We start from the raw sequence: 19,956 nt of genomic DNA on the forward strand, positions 1-19,956 counted from the left end.
CATTTATTTAGAACACTTGTGCGGAAGAAAGTTTTTAAGCTTGTAGCTTACTTGTCTGCAAAGGCTATTATAGTTTTTTAAAATTCAAATATCATAGAGAGTTAGATGAAAACATGGAAAAGGGCGCTTAGTAACTAATTTCAAAAAAGGAAGAAATTGGAGTAAACAAATACTTGTGTACAAAAAGCTAATTTTACATTATAGCATTGAAAAGATATATATCTTTTTTCTAATATGCAAGTGCAAATTTTTTTAAATAATATAATACATTCGAGTTGAACTGTAAGAAATTGCATTGACAGTTACAGTAGTAACTCTAATGAATGTATAAAAATATAGTTTTTATATAGTATATAAAGTTATTATATCATTAATTAATAAAGTATATAATTAAATAAGTCATAAATTAAATTTGTATATAAAGTTGTTTGTTTCGGGGAGATTTCCGTATCGTGATCAGTGGCAGAATAATCCCCAAGTCCTGGAAACTTCTGAGAAACTAAAAAGAAACATCACAAAAAGGGACCAACTCAAAAGGTATAACTCGTAGCTACCTCCGAGCAAACATCTACATGTTTTTTTTTTTTTAATTTCAATTTTAAAATCTCTTTGGCACCTTGGCGATAATAGTAGTTGACACTACAGATCATGATACAGAAATATCCCTTTTTATATCAAATCTTTGATTCAATTATTCGTAGCCAAAGTGTACATATTATTAGAAACTTTAATTTTGCGTACTCAATTAGTTACCTTAAAATTACTTATCTTACCACTCAATTACTTACCTTAAAATAGAAAAAGCTTCGCTATTTTTTAAATTTTTTGTTATTACCCTTCTCTTTACAGGTAATCCTGATTATTGGATTTTCAAGCATGTTCCACAATTTAATAAGCAGTATTTTTCCCCATGAAATTGATTAGAACTCTTATACAAAAAGATATTCTATTATTAAAAAAGCACTGATAAACAGATTTTTTTAAATAATTTAAAAAAAACATGCACATATATTTTAAAATAAATTTGATTTTTATTAAATAATAAATACCTTCTGAAACGTTAAAATTTTACATACATTTAATGGTGTTAAAAAAAAAGAGCATTTTTTAAGCTTAAAATGAAAAACCAAATTTTTTGTTATCTTGGTGAAACTTTGTAATCATAATTTTAAAATGTTACTAATAAAAGTTAGACAAAGAAAGGTTTCATTAGTAAGAATTCAGGTAAACAAACTTGTAACCAAAGAATAATAAAGCAATAAAGTCAGAAAGATGACCCAGACAATTTAATTTAATTTAATTTTTTTAAATAATTAATTCAATTATTCTTTATGAAAAGTGTCATTACAAGTAGCAATTAATCGAAAAAAGTAGAAAAAATAAAATTTAAAAACATAATAAAAATATCCTAGAGACGACAAAAATTAAATGAAAGGTGGCTAATGATAATTTTTTAATAATTCATTTCAGTTTTAATATTGTTAGTAACACGGTAGCAATGAGAGCCAATATCGATAAGACTCTGTTCCAATCTGCAGAAAATGTGAGACAAAAATGTGCAATATCTGTCTCTGCTTTAACTGTCCCTCACTCACGATTTCAAACACCGAATTTTGTTGCAGCTCATAACAATAGAAGCTGTTTTCGACTGAACACTGTCTTGAGAAACTAGTATTGCTTAGCCTTTTGACACAGATGTCCTAAAGAAGTGTTCGTGGCCTGACAAGCCCTCATAGATGCTTAAGATGAGCAAGAATTGTGTAATTTGGTCTTCTAGCTATTTGCTTTTCTTGTTTTTAATTTTTTGCTTTGTTCTTAACTTCATGGAATTTTGGAATATATTTTTTGTGTTATTGGTTTTTTGATTTCAGTTAGTTGTTAAATAAATTAGGGTAATTTTCCATTTTGCCGGCACAGGCAATAAAGTTACTAATTGAAACTTAATGAGTGCAAGTAAATTCAACTGTTTTTTTATTATTTATAAGTGACTTTTTTTTTAAAAAAAAAGAACAAATAATAGGTAAATTAGCCAAAATTACTCGTGTTGGCAAAATGAAAAAGTACCTATATTAGTTTAAAGTTATTTCTGTCCTTTGTTCCATATTTTTCCAAATCACATGTTTAGTGTTTGTGCAAATCTTGGCTATCATAACCTAGTTTACTTCTGTATTGTAATGACAGGATTAAACTGATCAGGTAGAAACATAGTCTTGAGACTACCATATACCATTTCATGAAATACGACTCAATAAATTAACATTTATATGTATTTTTGTTGTATCTGTAGCAGGGTTCGTTGATTTAAATCAGCTTGATTTAAATCACGATTTAAATCATGATTAAAATCAAATGATTTTTTTAAAAAAATCATTGATTTAAATCAATTGATTTTTATATATATATTATATTGATTTTAAAAGTTAAAAAACAGTGCTTTAAATTATTGATACTTTTATTATTTTCTTTTCTTAGTTTTAAAATTTACTTTAAATAAATTGCTGCATTAAATTAATTTTAGTTAACGAAATTACTTTCTTTCTTGGTGTGTGTTAAACACATTTGAAATTACATGCTTAAAAATCTTTTGATTCTTAACATTGAAAGTACAGATTAAAGTAAATATTTAATGCTGTCTTAATATAGACTTGCATAGCTATAGAAAGTAAATAAACATGATTTTTTTTCAAAAAGAAAAAAAGCAAATGTTAATTAAAATTCTACCATTTGATTAAAAAAGCATGGAATTCTAATCTACATTATAGTTTATTGATGGAAATTTCTATATTTCTAAAGCTTGAGGCTATATTAAAAAGAAATTACCTTAATATGCCAAAAATAGAAAGAAAAAAAAAAGCTGAGTTCAGATATTTTTTCCTGATATAGTGTCATTCTTCCCTTTCAAAGTCTATTTGAAGCAGAAGGATTATTCACTGGTATTTTTTTTTCTCAAAATATGTTCACGGTATCTTTGAAATTATCAGATTTTCTTTTGTGAAAAAAATTTTCAATGAGTACATAGATTTTTTAAAAATGTTATTTAGCTTAACTTATGTATTTTTATATAGGATTAAAAATGAATATTTTAACATAAAAATATATAGATTGAATATTTATTTTTTGATGAATGACAACATTTATAAACACAATCTGTTGCATTTATTTTGCCATTTTATAAATCAAGAGAAAAAAGAAAGAGATCACAATTTTAAATTAAAATTATGGTGTGCTAATTGAAACTTTGTGTTACTAGTTAAAGTAGTATTCTTTAAATTATCTTTTTTATCTTGTCTTTTAATTTCAATCATGCCTTTGTATTAAAATGGTCGCTATGCATTATAATGAAAAATTATTTTAATAAGTTAGAGCTTCTAAAATGTTGTTATGATATAGTTTTAATATTAATTTAATTTTGATTAAACATTTATAAAGTTTTTTTAATCATAAATTAAAGCTCTTATAGTGTATTTGAATAAAAATCAAAAAAATCTGATTTAAATCAAAAAAATCCGATTTAAATCAAAATAATCCGATTTTTTTGATTTTTTTTAAAAAAATCAAAAAAATCACGAACCCTGATCTGTAGGCAGTATATGTCAGTAGATAAGTGTAGGTAGATTGAATTGACTCTTTGGTTGTGACTTAAAGTGTTTGAACATATATCTTAGTCAATTAATTAAGTACAGAAAGTATTAACACTTAAATTTATTATAAATATGAAAGTAAGCAGCTACATTTATGATGATTCTGGCAGATTTTAATTTCAACTATTAAGTGGTAGATAAAATTTTAAAAAAAAGAAAGAAAATGCTTAATAGTAGGGTGACCTGGGGTAATTCACGATCACTCTGTTTCTGGGGTAAATAATGATAACCTAAGTTTTTTTTTAAAAATATTATTTTTTTCTAAATTAGAGACATGGACAAGAATGCTTGTACACTTTACTAAGGTATAACTACATTTGCTTAATAATAGTTTTTTGTTTAATCCAACAAAATATATGTATCTTTTAAACTGCTTTCTGTATTTTCCATTTCAAAGATGGGTTTCAAAAAGTGCACATTTCTGCAAAGATCTCCCTCCTTCTCTTAATAATAAATGTTTTGAGTTACTTTCTTTTTCTTTGATATGAAAATAGCGTAAGCTCTAGTTTAATTGTTTCACATCTACTGTAAACATTCTAATTTATTATAGGAAATTATATCAAATGTTGCCCCCTACAGATGGGGTAATTATTGATCACTGGGGTAATTCTTGATCATGGTCATTTCTTTTCATAAATAGTATTAAAATAAGCTAATAAATAGCCAGGGGTCTGTCTAGGTTTTTCTGAGAGGTACCTATTTTGTGAAAATTTAGACATAATTTTCGAAAAATTAAAAATTATATTTAAAAATCCAATACAAAAATATGGCAAGAATATGGAATTAAATTTAAATCTCTGTTTCCACAATTTCCGTAAAATTTTAGAAGTAGACCATGAATTTTTTTATGTGAATTACTGGTATGCAATAAATTGTTTTGCATGAAATTTCTAGCAGTTATATTGGATAATTATCAAATGTGCTCCTAAACTGGTTGTTTGAGTTATAGCTGTACTCAAGGGGTTATGTCTACTTAAGGTCTGATCAAAATTTCTTTTGAAAAATGTAGTTTCTGTTAATAAGTTTTTTGAATTTTTTTTAAAAATAAAAACAGCAACTTTGTATGAATGGTCTTCAAAACTTCTACAATTACGAAAATTAGAATTTTTGAACTTTGAGGAAGGGGTCTACTGTAAATTTTGACCACCTTACAGGGAATGAATAAATTATATGTAATAAATTTTTATTTGCCAACTAACTTTGCAATTGTAAAAATGTGAAGTATTTGCAGTAATAAAAAATGCAGCTTATTATAAAAAATAAATAATATTGCTTTAATATATAAATTATAACCTGAATGAAACTTCATGATTCTCATTTTGGTATTCACCATTCATTATTTTTGGATCATTTTATTTTATTCAGGTATATAATTTAGTAAAAATAACAGATTTGATGTTATATATTTGCTGAAAATATTGCAATATTTTATTTTTGTCTTGCAATCTTTTTTTTATGTACTAGTACTTTTTAAACATGGAAAGGCTGTCATTTTAAATTAAAATTACTTATAATGGTTTGTAATTTTTGAGGTAATTTTGGGTTGCTAATTATTTTCATACTTTGAACTTTTCTTTTGACAATCAAATGAAATAATGAATCATTGATGATATTAAACATAACTTTCAAGACATCTAAAAATGTATAGTAACAATTTGAAACACATTGGTGTACTTATTTATTGCAGAAAATTAATAATGAGTGTATTTAAAATTATTTTATTTCAAAAAGGCAACTTAAATCTCTACCAATTTTTCTTTAATCATAAAATGCTAAAAAGATTTGTAAACTTTCAATCTTACCTTATAATATAGAATCTGTTTCAAGATTTATGTTTTAACTATATTAAAGCATTGGCAATATTAAATCTGTGTCCAAAAAAGTTTTGACTCTTGCCTAATTATAACGTTTTGTAACATTTAAATTCAGGGTTAACACATATCATTGTGCTAAAAAAATAATAACAAATAGATTTGTTGAGATATGTGCGCTTACTCAATAAAGATCGAAGTCTGTGTCAAAGTTTTTTAAATGAAGGTATTTTTATTTTTTGAAATAATATGGCTTGTAATTTTCTTATCATTCTTTCTATTCATTTTTACTTTAAGATGATATTCAATAAAGATGATATTTCAATAAAAAGAATTGTCTACAATCAAGAAATACTTATGCTCCTTACATAAGCTTTCTTTCTTGTACATTGTACTGTTTTGTACATTTTTTTAGAAAGTAATCACTAATGTATCATTTAAAAGTATGTTTAACACTCAAAATTTTTCAATTTCAGTTTTGAGCTGCTACTCTTAATAATACTACATCTGATGCCATAAAATTGACTCTCCTTTTCATACTCAAAGCATTCTCTGATGTTCAATTTGTTATTGAGCAGAGGTAAATTTTTTTATAAATTTGTTTAAAATAGGGAAAATATTTAATATTGTTTTGCCTTGTATTATGATTTATCTTAAACTAAAAGTATAAAAGGATATTTTATTTTAAATGTGAGTTTTTTACCAATATCTTAGTTTTCTTTTAAATATCTTTTGTAATTTTTTATTTATCATTTCTATGTAATTTGCTAATAATATTTTATTTTGTTATTAAAATTAAGTTATCAAAACAAATTACTTGTTTGTAATTTGCTTTGAGGAAGCAGAACAGTATCTTTTGAATGGTGATGCTAATAATGAAAAAAAAAAATGTGGATTATGTACAGTTTGTGTAGAACACCTCAAACAATAATTTTGTGGTTATGCATCAGTTGATAAAAACATTGAAACTTGTTGGATCAAAAAGTAGTTGCAATATAATACCAATGAAGAGTGAACACAAACAATTAGAGCAAACATTTGCAGAAGGCCTGAAAATCTTTAAACCAATCAGGAGCTTTTTGTATTCTCAGGAATTTTCAGAAAATGAACTACAATCTGTAACAGCTGTTGAAAATTTATTGCTTGCCTAAAGAAAACCGAAACTTCCAAATACAGTGAAACCTCCTGTTATGGACACTTCTTCAAAACAGACGCCTCTCAATAAGGACATATTTTTAATTCTCAGGGAATCTTCTATGAAGAAACCGTTATGTACATACTCTACAAAGGGGACAGTCATTTTGGCCCTGAAATGTTATTTCTATCTCCTCAAACCGGACACTACTTTTTCTATATTTGAAAAAAAAAAAAAACTTTTTGCTTTAAATTGCAAGGAAAAAAAGCACAACTTTTCACCATTTTTGAGGCATGTAAATTTTTTTTGCCTTATCCATAACTAAAAATATTCTTAAACTATTTCACTACGGAAGAAGCAATTTTTCTCCTGTCACTTTGCCTTATCTTTGTAAAGAAAGGAGAGAAAATGATACTGTTGTTGTGATATAATTCGGACAACGAGATCTTTTAATCTTTTAATCTGGACCACACAGGTTAGGAGACCCCTCAAGTTGAAATAACATCTTTAATGCTCTCAATGCTTCTTACCCATTGAAAATTTCTTTAATTTTCTTATCAATTTGAAGACAGTATTTAACACAGCTGGGGTAAAAAAGTGAACAGAAGTATAATCTTTGAGGTGTTCCTATAAATGAATCATTTATTCAGACACTTGATAGCTGATCAATTGTGAATAATCAACTCCATAGATCCTCATGGCTTACAGGTAGGCATAGCTTTTTTCTCCTGCTAATCATGTGAGGTTTACTTTCAAAAAGGTATTAACCACGTTCCCTATCAAATAATAGTTAGGTGTAAGAGGATGTAAACCTAATAATTGAAAATGACTGAGTATTGAAAGCTCCTATTCGGTATCATATGTTTAACTGGAATATCTATGTTAGTAGGGAAATTATATTCATTTATGTGTAACTACATCTGGAATTATATATTCTCCCTCAAACCAGACTCAACATTCTTTTCTTTTTGAGTACCGGAGACTTGCAGAGATCTTAGAGGTCTCCAACTCCAAACTTTGTATCTATAGGCCGCCTGTTTTTACGGGCCTTCTAAGATATGCCACTACTAGGTCTGACTTGGTACAGCCTGTCCGAAAATCGGACTTCCACCAGACAGAGTTGTATCCTATTGCTCTGGCCACTATACATGAGCGATACCCTTGCCAGGAATGGCTGCAGGTTTTTACTGATGGATCCGTCACTTTTTCAACTGGTAGAGCTGGAGCCGGTGCTTACACCAAATATTTCAGCCTTAGAGAACCTCTTGACACTTGAGCAGATAATTTTGATCGAGAAGTGTTTGCAATCCTTATGGCTATTACGGCTATTGGTGAACCATCTGAACAAAACATTGTTATCTTTGTCGACTCTCAGGCTGCGATTCAGACCGTTTCTGAATATAATTTATACCCCTCTGAACTTGAATTTGAGTGTAAACAGCGCATCAGCTCTCTTCTTTGTTCTGGAAGAGAGGTAGTCCTTCAGTGGATCCCTGGCCATTGTGGTATGAACGGGCTGACATGTTAGCTAGAGAGGCTTCGGCATTGCATCCACCCTCTCATCCAGTTCCTCTTAGAAATGCAAGACGGCTTCTTAAGAGCAAATTCAGACACACAACAATATATCTGCTCTTGGGGACTTAGCTGATGGAAAATCCTGGGCTAGCCTTCTTGATGGCCAGCAGCTCTCTCATCTTTCCCTCCCTTCCCAAGGCTGAGGGAGCTGCTTGCCTTAGAATAATTACTGGGCATGACTACTTGCAGGCCCATCAATTTAGGATTAACCTGGTCAATTCACCTCTTTGTGTGCTCTGTAACACTTCGACTATGACTGGGGAGCATCTTTTTGATTGCCCCTCTCTTCTTGACATTCGTTCCTGTGATGTGATTCGTTCCTGTGATGATGTGCCCTCTCACCTTCTTGAGCTACTTCACTGTTGTATTGGACTGCAAGACGCCTTATGTATAAGAAGACAATAACGGGTTTAATTTTTTCAAAAAAAAAACATCTGGAATTATGTATTTATATCGAACTTCTTTATATATTCTTTTTTATCTTTCTTGAAGTTTAAAAAAATATCCTTGTAGATAGTTATTGTAGATTATTTAATTATTTCTACATCTTCCAAAATATTTTTTAAAAAATTTACGGTGTTAAACTTTATTATGGTACTGTATTGTAAATATGTTAATGCATTTATTTATCCTTTACTTCATACCGTAAGCCGACAAGGTGGCCGAGTGGTCAGCGTGCCTGACTGCGGAGTCGATGGTTGTGGGTTCGAATTGTGCTCAGGGCATGGATGTTTCTTTCTCTCTCTGTTTGTTCTATGTCCTTTCTCCTTTGTGTTATTGTGTGAATGTGGCCCTCCCTATAAATGGGTTTGTGGTTGTGTGATGTGGGCGACGCTGCTCCACCGCCGTGGTTTTGCCACCAGTGCCCACTGGGTAACAAGAAGAGAGTAGCAGTTCTAGCATTAGAGGCCAATAGGACAATACACCTCAAGTGCCCGACATTAAGAAAAAAAACAACAACAACTTTGTGCTATAAATATTTTTGCATAAATATTTTGAATAATGTTTTATATGTAAAAATGTTTTCGAATAATGTTTTTTTATGTTTTATATGTATAAATGTTTTATATGTATTAATTTTCATAAATTTCCAATATATTCTAGGCTAACTCTCATTCGTCATTTTTCTACACCTTTGATTTGTAAAGAATAGTCCCTTAAAAAAAGGATCAAATTGTAGATAGTTTGAATAGTAGCTTATGAAAATGATTATTTTAAACTAATTTCAAGTTTTTCTTATAAATTATAACTTTGATAACCGAGGTTTCTAAAAACGCTTAGCTGCCACCTCACTGAGTATTTTAAGAAAAACTTGATTCTATTTTATGCTTAAAACTCTGATCTTGACTGTTATTTTTTATTATGTAATCAGTGTTTAATGAGAAAAAATCTAAAATCAAAACAAACTTTAAGGTTTTTGCTTATAGGTTTTTATTGTTTTTACACTTTTACTTAAATCATGAATGTAATAAAAGTGTTCCTGTACTTGTTACTGTATAATATTTAAAATATGGAACACAAATTTTTCTGAAAGAGGTTTAAATTTCATTATTTTACTGTTATTTCACTAGTTAATTTTTCTACAGATAGCTGAATGTATCAACAGGTAAAATAAAAGTCTTTTAACCTAACTTCTTTTCAATAAAAAGTTTTTTTCTCTCCCTTGAAACCATTTTTTGATGTTAAGAAATTGTCTCCATGTATATTTTTATGTAGTTTTTAGCTCATGGTAATAGTAGTTCATAGTTATCAGAAATAGAGTGCTAATTTTGTGTATTTATCATTGTCCTCAATTGTTTTCTTTTTATTTAGTGACGGAAACATAAGGAGTCAAACCCACAGCTGCTGCTCCATCATCATTTTTGTATACCTGCTGTTTCAGCTATGTGAAAAGTAATTCTTTTTTTTTTCTTCTGCTAAACGAAATATGCTGTCAGTAATGAAAAAGAAGTCAGTAATGAGAAAGTTTCTTTGTATTTCTTTTAACCTTTAATAAATATTATTATTTTCATACAAAAAATTGTATTAATTGTAAATGTTACACATTATGTTTTGTTTCTCAAACTGAAAGTATGCCTGATTCATGAAAAAGTGTCACATTTATTAGTAATAAATATATTACTTTATTGTTTTTACACTTTTACTTAAATCATGAATGTAATAAAAGTGTTCCTGTACTTGTTACTCTATAATATTTAAAATATAGAACATAAATTTTTCTGAAAGAGGTTTAAATTTCATTATTTTACTGTTATTTCACTAGTTAATTTTTCTACAGATAGCTGAATGTATCAACAGGTAAAATAAAAGTCTTTTAACCTAACTTCTTTTCAATAAAAAGTTTTTTTTTCTCCCTTGAAACCATTTTTTGATTTTAAGAAATTGTCTCCATGTAGGGGAGAGTCGGGTAGCCCCGCCCAGCGGGTACCCCCGCCTACTGTCAATTTCATATGTATAGAATATTTTTTCAAGTCAATGGGCCATCGGACATTAATTGTTAGATTAAAAAAAGATTATTTTCAAAGTTTCAAGTATTTATGCAGCTGGTAACATGGTAAACAATAGTTTGAAAATATGTTGAATACAGTAGTCATGAAATTAAGAAAAATTGGTTGAATGTTTCGATTAAACTTCATTTTAATACTAAAAAAATAATTTTTTCTATACATACAGCATTAAAGTATGTAGTCTTAAGTTTAATTTGCACAAAGAAAGAAGTTTGTATGTAAAAAATTGTTCGAGTAATGACAAATTTACAAAAAAATTGGATTTCGGGTAGCCCCGCTCACATGAATGTCGGATATCACCGCCCAATTTTATTTCGTCGATAAATGTACGGTTGCGAAGATTAATAATTTTATTGCTTCAAATTTGAATGTTATATGCATTTTTAGCAACAAATATATGTTTTAATATTATATGAAACATAAATTTATATATTTGAAAATGAAAAATTAAATATTTTAAAAATGTAATTGATATATCCAAATTAAATTTAATATCAAAATCATAAATATTATGATAAGCTATTTGCTTACTTATTTATTCTCACTTATTTGTGAACGAATCAATCTACAGAAGCATTTGAATGCAATCAAAATACAAAGTGAATTTGTAATTTTATAAGAAGTATTTTATATTAAGTTTATAAGAAGAGATCAACCAAATAAGTTTATATTGAAAAACAACTATTGTTATTAATTATTGTTACTTAAATTAAATGATTTTCGTTAAATATTTAATATAAATATATATTAATATTATAATATATTAATATATATTAATAATGATAAAAAGTATGGCATTTGTTGTTATTAAATGATAGAATTCACTAAAAGTATATAAATATGTAATAAATAAAATAATTTTGTGATAAAAATGATAAATGAAGTTTATCTATTGTCAATATATTGGTCATTCTCATTTACACCTGAAAAAATAGCCAAAAAACACAATTTTTGTAACTGGGCGGGGCTACCCGACACATTTTGAAAAGAGCTGAAAAACATGTTTTTTTAAATTTCTATTTTTTTAAGTTTAACTATTCTTTTTTTGATTTATTCTTTTTGCATTATTTAATTAGATGATAAAACAATAGAAGCATACAAAAATGTTGATTATTACTCCGTATTATACAGAAATATAAGCAATACTCCTTAAGTGAGCGGGGCTACCCGACTCTCCCCTATATTTTTATGTAGTTTTTAGCTCATGGTAATAGTAGTTCATAGTTATCAGAAATAGAGTGCTAATTTTGTGTATTTGTCATTGTCCTCAATTGTTTTCTTTTTATTTAGCGATGGAAACATAAGGAGTCAAACCCACAGCTGCTGCTCCATCATCATTTTTGTATACCTGCTGTTTCAGCTATGTGAAAAGTAATTATTTTTTTCTTCTTCTGCTAAACGAAATATGCTGTCAGTAATGAAAAAGAAGTCAGTAATGAGAAAGTTTCTTTGTATTTCTTTTAACCTTTAATCAATATTATTATTTTCATACAAGAAATTTTATTAATTGTAAATGTTACACATTATGTTTTATTTCTCAAACTGAAAGTAAGCCTGATTCATGAAAAAGTGTCACATTCATTAGTAATAAATATGATTTATGAATTTTTTTTCAAAAAGAAAATATTGTGTTAAAAATTTTGATTTTCATGAAACACACTTTGACACACTCTTTAAATGTGTTTCATGAAATAACTAGTTTTTCTCTTAATTCAAACCATAAAAAATGTCACTGTTCCCTTCAGCATTTTTTATTATTTGTTAGATAAATTCTTTCAAAATAAATTTCGACCATGAGGAAATGTTTATTAGTTGACTCTTTTAAACATTGATATCTGTATAATTTTAAATAATATTCTTTTTGATTAACTTATTACTTATTAACTAAATTTTATTTTACCTGTTGAAAAAATTTTCATATTTCATTTTAATTTTTTTTCTAAGGAAAATTATTAACCTTATTGATTTATTTTTAACTTTTTTTAGAATTTTAAAAATAGGAATTAAAAAAAAATTAATAGTTCTTTCTTATTTTGCATTTTTACAGCTTGTTGCAGGCCAAGACTCTCTCCCTAAGTTTCTTTTATTGGGAATGATCTACTGTTACAGTTTTCCAATGGTTGATCCCAATTTTATGTGACATTTTTTCAACTGTATCAAGTCACCTCATGTTTGGTCTGCCCGTTTGCCATTTTTTTTTTCTTTAGGTTTAAATTATTGTACCTGTAAATATGTCCAAGTTATCTTAATTGATATACCTTTTTAGTTTTCACAATGTTTGGTTATTATACTCCAGACATTAATTTTTTGACAGTGCCAAATATTTTTTATTCAAATATTTTTTTTTCTCTCAGAACTTGTTTTCCTTTGTTTTGTTCATAGTCCAGAATGCGCTTCCTCACATAATTATTTGTTTTACTAAAGTTTTATATTGATAAGTCTTTAATTTATGCTTAAGTTTTTTAATTTAAAGTGATTTCTTAATCCATATTAACATTTGATTGCTATATTTAATCAATTATTCTAATATTTAAACTGTTATACTGAGTCTTTAATAACTTTTTCCAATGACATGGAATCTCACTCCTATAGATATTCGTATGAGTTTTACTTTGTCTAGTTTTACCTTGCATTTAACTCTATTAAGAGTCATCTTAGTAAGATTTCTCTAGTTTCATGGGTATTTCTAAGTCGAGTATTGCATAATATAATTTTGTTCTTTCTATGCCATCATATGTTGTCTTAAAGTCAAAAAATTTATGGTATGTATAAATATTAATTTCTTTCCTTTTTTCCCCAGATTTGTATGATTGTGTGCATCTGGTCTTGATATTTCGTTTTTTAATCCCCATTGATAATTTTTGAAGGCTTTTGCAATGTATGGTAATAGTCTGTGGTATAAAATGTTTGGTAGGATCTTAAATGCTTTGTTTAAAAGGGTGATTACTCTGTAGTTGCTACACTCTTAAATTTGTCTCTTTTTTATGTCTTGAACGCATGGCCCTATACTCCCATTCAATGGGCATTTGTTTCATGGTCTTGACACAGATTTTAATTGTTTGTGTTCTTATATATAAACAAACATAACTTTTAGTTTTTTACTCTCCAATGATAATGGAAGAACTGTAACTGTTATGGTACCAGAACGACATATGAAAGTAAGAACAGCTTAAAGATTAAATTTATCTTTTTACCACAAAACAATTTATTTTTAAAGACAATTTAAATTTTTTTTTGTATGAAACACTTGCATCACATTCATTATTTCAAATGTGTCATATATCATATCCTAGATTTAATTTGAAGTGTTCACCATGGTCATGTAAAAAATTTTGCATAAAATTTTATTTTTAAGAAATTCTTGTTTGTCTAACTCTTAATGGGGGTAAAATATTCCTACCAGATCTAGTATTAAAACTAGCTTATTGTTTCTCATTATTATTTTCTGGATAATAAATCCTGGCTATCATAGATTATCGTATATCACATCTCAATGTTGCAACTTTCATCACATTGGTATTAAAATAAGTAGAATTTTATGGGTTTCCTTTGATGTAAATTGAATTGTTTGCTCATGTTCTGTTATTGCATGAGGAAAACAATTCAGATACCTGAACACATTCATATATAATCTACATAGATCTTTTGTTACTCTAAATTCCTTCTTTCTCTATCCAAGTTGATATCAACTATTGTAATCAATAACAAAGCTACATAGTCAGTTTTTAATGGTTTACATTTTGTAATTAATAGAGAATTTAAGTTATTTTCATATCAAGACTATTAACTTATTTTATGACCATTACATCAAAGAATTTTTTAAACCATATATGAAAACTAGTGCCTTAAAGTTGCTTTTAAATTACATTTACAGTTTTCTTATGAAATTAAATCAAGTGATTTATTCTGTTAGTCTTTATATTATGTAATCAATTATCCTTTTACTCAAAAGAAAAAAAATGATTGAGAATAACATAAAAATTTATTTAAAAAAATTTACTTTACAAGAACTAAACAATAAAAAATATATATATTTATTTCTTTTAAAAATAATTTTGATTTTAAATCATGAAATCTAATTTCATTGCAAATAATATCATGTTAGTGCTATGCGAAGAATTATATTTAGCTGTTTTTATTAATTTGCTTATTAATTTGCTTTCCTCTTTACTTTAATTTGTTACCTACTTGAAAGATGTTATGATTTATATACTTTTTGCTGTAATTGTTTAAAAATAACAAGTAATCAATTTTTTTTAAAATTGGATTTTGAAAGCTCCAAGCATCCTCTTTGCTATATTCTGTGAATTTCTTTGGGCACAATAAAACATCATGCACTATTCATAAAGACCACTAAGATCTATTTGAAATTTTTGTTAATAAATTATTGACTAATTGAAATAAAATGATATAACTGAAATGTGTGTATGCGTTGGACATAGTGTTCTGTCCGGGCACAGAATCCATAAAGGCCAGTAAAGGTTTATTTAAAGTTTTGCTCGATAAATTATTGAATTATAGTTGAAATATTATATTACCACAACACCAGACCATGTAGTGAAGAACAGCAAAATGACAAGTTCCTTATGAGAACCAAACTGGTCGCCAATGCTAATTACAGATATTTCTGATACATTGATTTTAGTGTTTTCATTAAAAATATGTATTAAATAAATAATTTACTCAATTTTTTTTAAATATTGCTTCTTGAAGTTTATTTTTCTTTAAAAAATTTTTTCTTTTAAAAGAAAATCAGTAAAAATCATTAATTTATGATAATAAATTTGTAACTCTCTAATAATCACAGTTTTATCCCTATCATTAAAAGAAAGAATTAGTGACACAGTCGTGATAAGTATGTAAGTTACAAGACATGGAAAAATAATAATTTGAGTTGACATAGTTATGTTTTAGAACGATATAATGTGTTTTTTTTTTCCTTTAAGAAATAGTTTTAAGAAGTTTATTAATGATAAAATAAAAGCAAAATGGGAACAACAGTGATGTGCAATACAAGTATTTTTTCTTTTAAGCTGATTTGGGTGCAAAATTCTTGAATCTATAGTCAAAAATTTACAATGTTTCACTTGTACAGAAAGAGTAATGGAATCATACAATCATTCATTCCTGTGTGATTTATTATGCAGGTTTTTAATGTTCAATTTGATAATATTAATTGTAACAGACGATAACAAAAAATAAACTAAGGCAGCGCTTTTCTAATGACTTATGCAAATGTGAAAAATTTATTAAAAACTGCAATAAACATTTCTAGCAAACTTAACATTTAGCAACCAAAGTTTTCACAATAAATAATTAACATATTTAGTGCTTAGTTGGAAATTTACTTTAATTATCTGACTCTAAGTTTGGGGATAGGAAACAGAAGTGAAACTTTACTCAATAAAATGTAATACCTTTTAAATATGCAATTGAAAGAAAAGATGAAAACTTTTTTTTATGAGGAAAAGAGATTAAATAAAATAAAAAGGCACCAATTAAAACACTTTGAAAAGGTGTGAATGAAAAAAGTCCATTTCCCCCCCTTAAAAATTCACATATCATTAAAATATAATTAAAAAATTCATATGCTTTTGCATTCTTACAATAAATTCTTTGTTTTATGGTTTATAAGTGAAAAAACATTATTATATGACTCCTCCTAAATATAAATTGCATAATTATAAAAACAAAATTCTTCATTTGATGAAACTAAGATTTCTTTTTCCTTCATATTACTTAAAAAATTCCTTTGTGTTAACTTATCTGATCTGGATCCTTAATTATATATTGAGTGTATATAAAATTATTGAATCTAAGTTTAGAAAATGTGCAACTCTTCCAACTGAATTTCGTATAATGTCTTGATTTCAGTTAGCCTTAAAAAGTTGAAAAATAGCTTTGAAAAGTCTCTCAAAAAGCTTAAATAATGTGGCCTAAAAATATAAATTATGTAATTCAAGAAATGTTACAAATATATAGAAATACTTATAATTTTAGTTTTATTTACTGAATATTATTATTCTTTAAAATCTATTTTTATTTTAACAATAAAAGGGGCATTTAAGTAACTCCTCTCACAAAATTGTATTTGCTTATTTTTCAGCAAATAAAAGAAGCTTTCAGAAATATGTCATTATATCTAAGTTTTAATTTAAATAAAATATTGTGTGAATGAATAACCTCTTTTTTTGAAATTATTTTATTTACTGACTAGATAGAGTTATGACCTTAATCATGTCTAACATTCTTTAAATAGGAATTAAATTCACGAATTTAATAGATTTCTATAATATTAAATTAAATTGTTTTATATTTTATTAACTGTAAATATGAATTTCATATACCTTTTTTTTGCATTATATATTGTATCATATTGCATTCTCTAACTAAAAATTACAAATTTGTTACTATTGTATAGCATCAGCATTTAATCACAAAGTGATGCAGAACTTTTTACCATAATATTATGTTAAAAATGTTTACACTAGCTTTATATCTTCTTACAAACCTTCTTTACTAAACTAAATCATTTTAAAATAATTTAGGTACTTAAAGGTAAAGCTCTGGCAGAAGTATTTGGGATTAATCTGCATTATTTTTATATTTATTTAAATACCGATTAAATGTTTGTTAGGAAACAATTAGATACTTTTATTTTAAAATCAAATCTATCAATGGTTTTCTACTTCTTCTTCTCATTTGCACCACAGCCCAGGATGGGCCTTGGCCTTCTCAACAAGCCTATGCCAAGACATTCTTCCCTCAGCCAAGGTTCTCCAGTTAATTATCTTTAAAATTTGTAGGTCCTTTTCAAGGCAGTCTAAAAATCTTAGGTTTGGTCGTCCTCTTTTTCTTGTACCTGTTGGCCTGGCACAGAAAACTTTTTTGGTTGTCCTGCTATCCTCTATTCTTATAATATGGCCTGCCCATTTAATCCTTTGAATTTTGATAAATTTAATAAATCAAGGGTTTTATTATGTTAAAATAAATACAGTTTCCTAAATATCCAAATTCTTTTCCCATATGTTTTAGTCAGACATAGTTTCTAAATCTGTTTAACTTTGTTGTTTAATGTATGTAATAATGTAAGATTTTAACTTGATTTTTATGATCAATCAATAGCATTAGTTAGATGCTTGATGAATTCAACATTCTGCTCTTGTTGAAAATTCAAGATTCTGCCCGTGTGTGAATTAGACTTCCAAATCTTATGACTTTTAAAGTTTAAAAAGTAAGACCTTTAAATTTGATTTTTATTTAAATATTTCATGAAAAATCTTATTTTAAGGCAACAAATAAGTTTAATTGAAGCTATTTGAGTGAAAGAATTTATAGTACATATCCTTATTTTACTGAGAAAATTATTTTTGTGAATAATTTTCATTTCATGGATGTTTGTCCCCACATATAAATAATCTTACACTCTAGTTATAAGTTTGTTTATTTCTACTCACTGTTGTTCATAATTGAAATTTTTTTTTGTATGGCCTTAAGCTTTCAAAATATTCAGGTATTGCCAGTTTTTTGATCATTTAAAATTGTTATTATTGTTATCGTATTATTAAAGAGCTAATTTCGAACCAATCAAAATTTTAATCAAAATTTAAGTTGATTTCTATATTGTGACCTATCACTATACTGTCTCAAAACCTGGTGAGCATTTTTGGTTTATGATGTTATTTTTTACACATACTGTAGCTCATTTGTAAACTGATTGTTACAACTGCATTTTGCCCCTCAAATTCTTTCCCATTTTTATTCTTACTCAGGTATCACAACACCAAAATACTGCATTGATCTCTCTTCCTTTCTACTGTTATTTATTTATTTATTATTATTTTTTGTGGCAGATTTTATTTATAGCATTGTGATTTTTCCTATTTTGAGTATGTAATGTTTAAATTTGACTCAGTATGTCCAATTCAGATTATTATGCATTAAATTTCATCACAAACCAAGTGTCAAGTGGCTTTGGGGACTATCTTGTTTAATACAGCATAGTAAATTGTTTTTAATTCTCCATTTCAATTTATCATCATTTTTATGATCAGTATTACAGTTTTAAAAAGTTAATATGTGAAATAACTATATATTTTAGCTAATCTTTCACAGAATATTTTTACAATATGTTTCAATTTGTAAAAATTCATTAGGATAATATTTTTGATGAAACATAATAATTTTTTTTAAGCTTCTTGATAAAATCCATCTGTCTTAATTTATATTATCTGAAATTTACAACAATGTCTGAGTGATCAAACAAACTGAGCTATAACTATGAAGGACGGTGGCAGGCCTACACACAGTTGCTTGTTGATGGTTAAAAGCTTGTATGGGATTGAAAGGCAAAAATTGTGTGTATTGTTTACCACATTGAAACCGTTGTGCTGTTGGTCACAAAATTAAGGGACCTCCACCACCCATTGACCCACAATAAGTTGTTGCAGAAATGCTTTGATTTTACAACAAAGTGAAGGACATCTATTGTTGGATTTTGAAGTATTATTTTAACTTTTGATTTCTTCCTTAATTTGACAAATCTGTTTATCTTAATTTCAAGCATTGATTTTTCAAAAGAAAAAAAAACCTATTTATTACTATTGAAAAATATTTTAAAGCTCATATTAATCTTTTTTTCAGTACTGTTGTGAAGGCTCATTGGGATGAAACTGTAAAGAAGCTGTTACATAAAGTTGAAAAAATGTCGTAAGAAATACTAACATTTTAGTTTTCAAAGAACAGTTTTAAAGTTTACATTTAAAGTATGGTATAGTTTTTATATGTTTGTTTCTTAAGTAAATTATGATACAATGTAATAAAAATAAAATGTGAAATTAATCACTCTTGAAGTTTACTTTTTTACAATGTATGAAATCATGTAATTTGGATGGGGATATTTAATATAGTATTCTATATTTATAATATTTTACTATTCTCTAATGTTATGTAAACTTTTATTCTAACCTTTGTATATTGGGTTAAACTGTGTTAAATTAAAAGATATTCGTGTTGATATCTGGAATTGCGCGTGTGTATACAAAAAGTTTTCTTCCTTCCATACATCGCTTTTTTTTCCATATTAGTTTTCACAAATTCTACCCCACACTAGTAATTTTTTATTGTATTAATTAAGTAAGTAATCAGTAGTAAAACTGATGACAAAAAGAATAATTTTTCTTTATCAAGCAATTTGAATTTGATTTGCATAATTTAGAATTCAGATATTAAAATATACTGGCACTTTAATTATAAATCTCACTTATGTAGCATCATGTAAAATTATT

The 19,956-nt window shown here is 27.0% G+C and overlaps 1 long non-coding RNA gene across 5 annotated transcripts; it reads left to right on the forward strand.

Annotated features, from left to right (window-relative positions):
• Positions 1 to 71: 71 nt before the first annotated feature.
• On the forward strand, positions 72 to 19,516 carry LOC122271536 (uncharacterized). 5 transcript variants are annotated; one of them, XR_015435313.1, is made up of 7 exons: positions 72 to 325; positions 1,623 to 1,760; positions 5,929 to 6,032; positions 9,975 to 10,055; positions 11,960 to 12,040; positions 17,795 to 17,903; positions 19,313 to 19,516. It is a non-coding gene; the product is annotated as an uncharacterized LOC122271536 (long non-coding RNA). The 5 variants fall into 5 exon arrangements; XR_015435312.1 differs by lacking the exons at positions 72 to 325; positions 1,623 to 1,760 and adding exons at positions 332 to 537; positions 12,717 to 12,844; XR_015435314.1 differs by lacking the exon at positions 1,623 to 1,760 and having other exon boundaries at positions 74 to 325.
• The last annotated feature ends 440 nt before the right edge of the window (positions 19,517 to 19,956 follow it).

Source organism: Parasteatoda tepidariorum, chromosome 7 (assembly GCF_982258835.1).
Source record: "Parasteatoda tepidariorum strain Cologne lab strain chromosome 7, Ptep-v5.0, whole genome shotgun sequence".
NCBI lineage: Eukaryota > Metazoa > Arthropoda > Arachnida > Araneae > Theridiidae > Parasteatoda > Parasteatoda tepidariorum.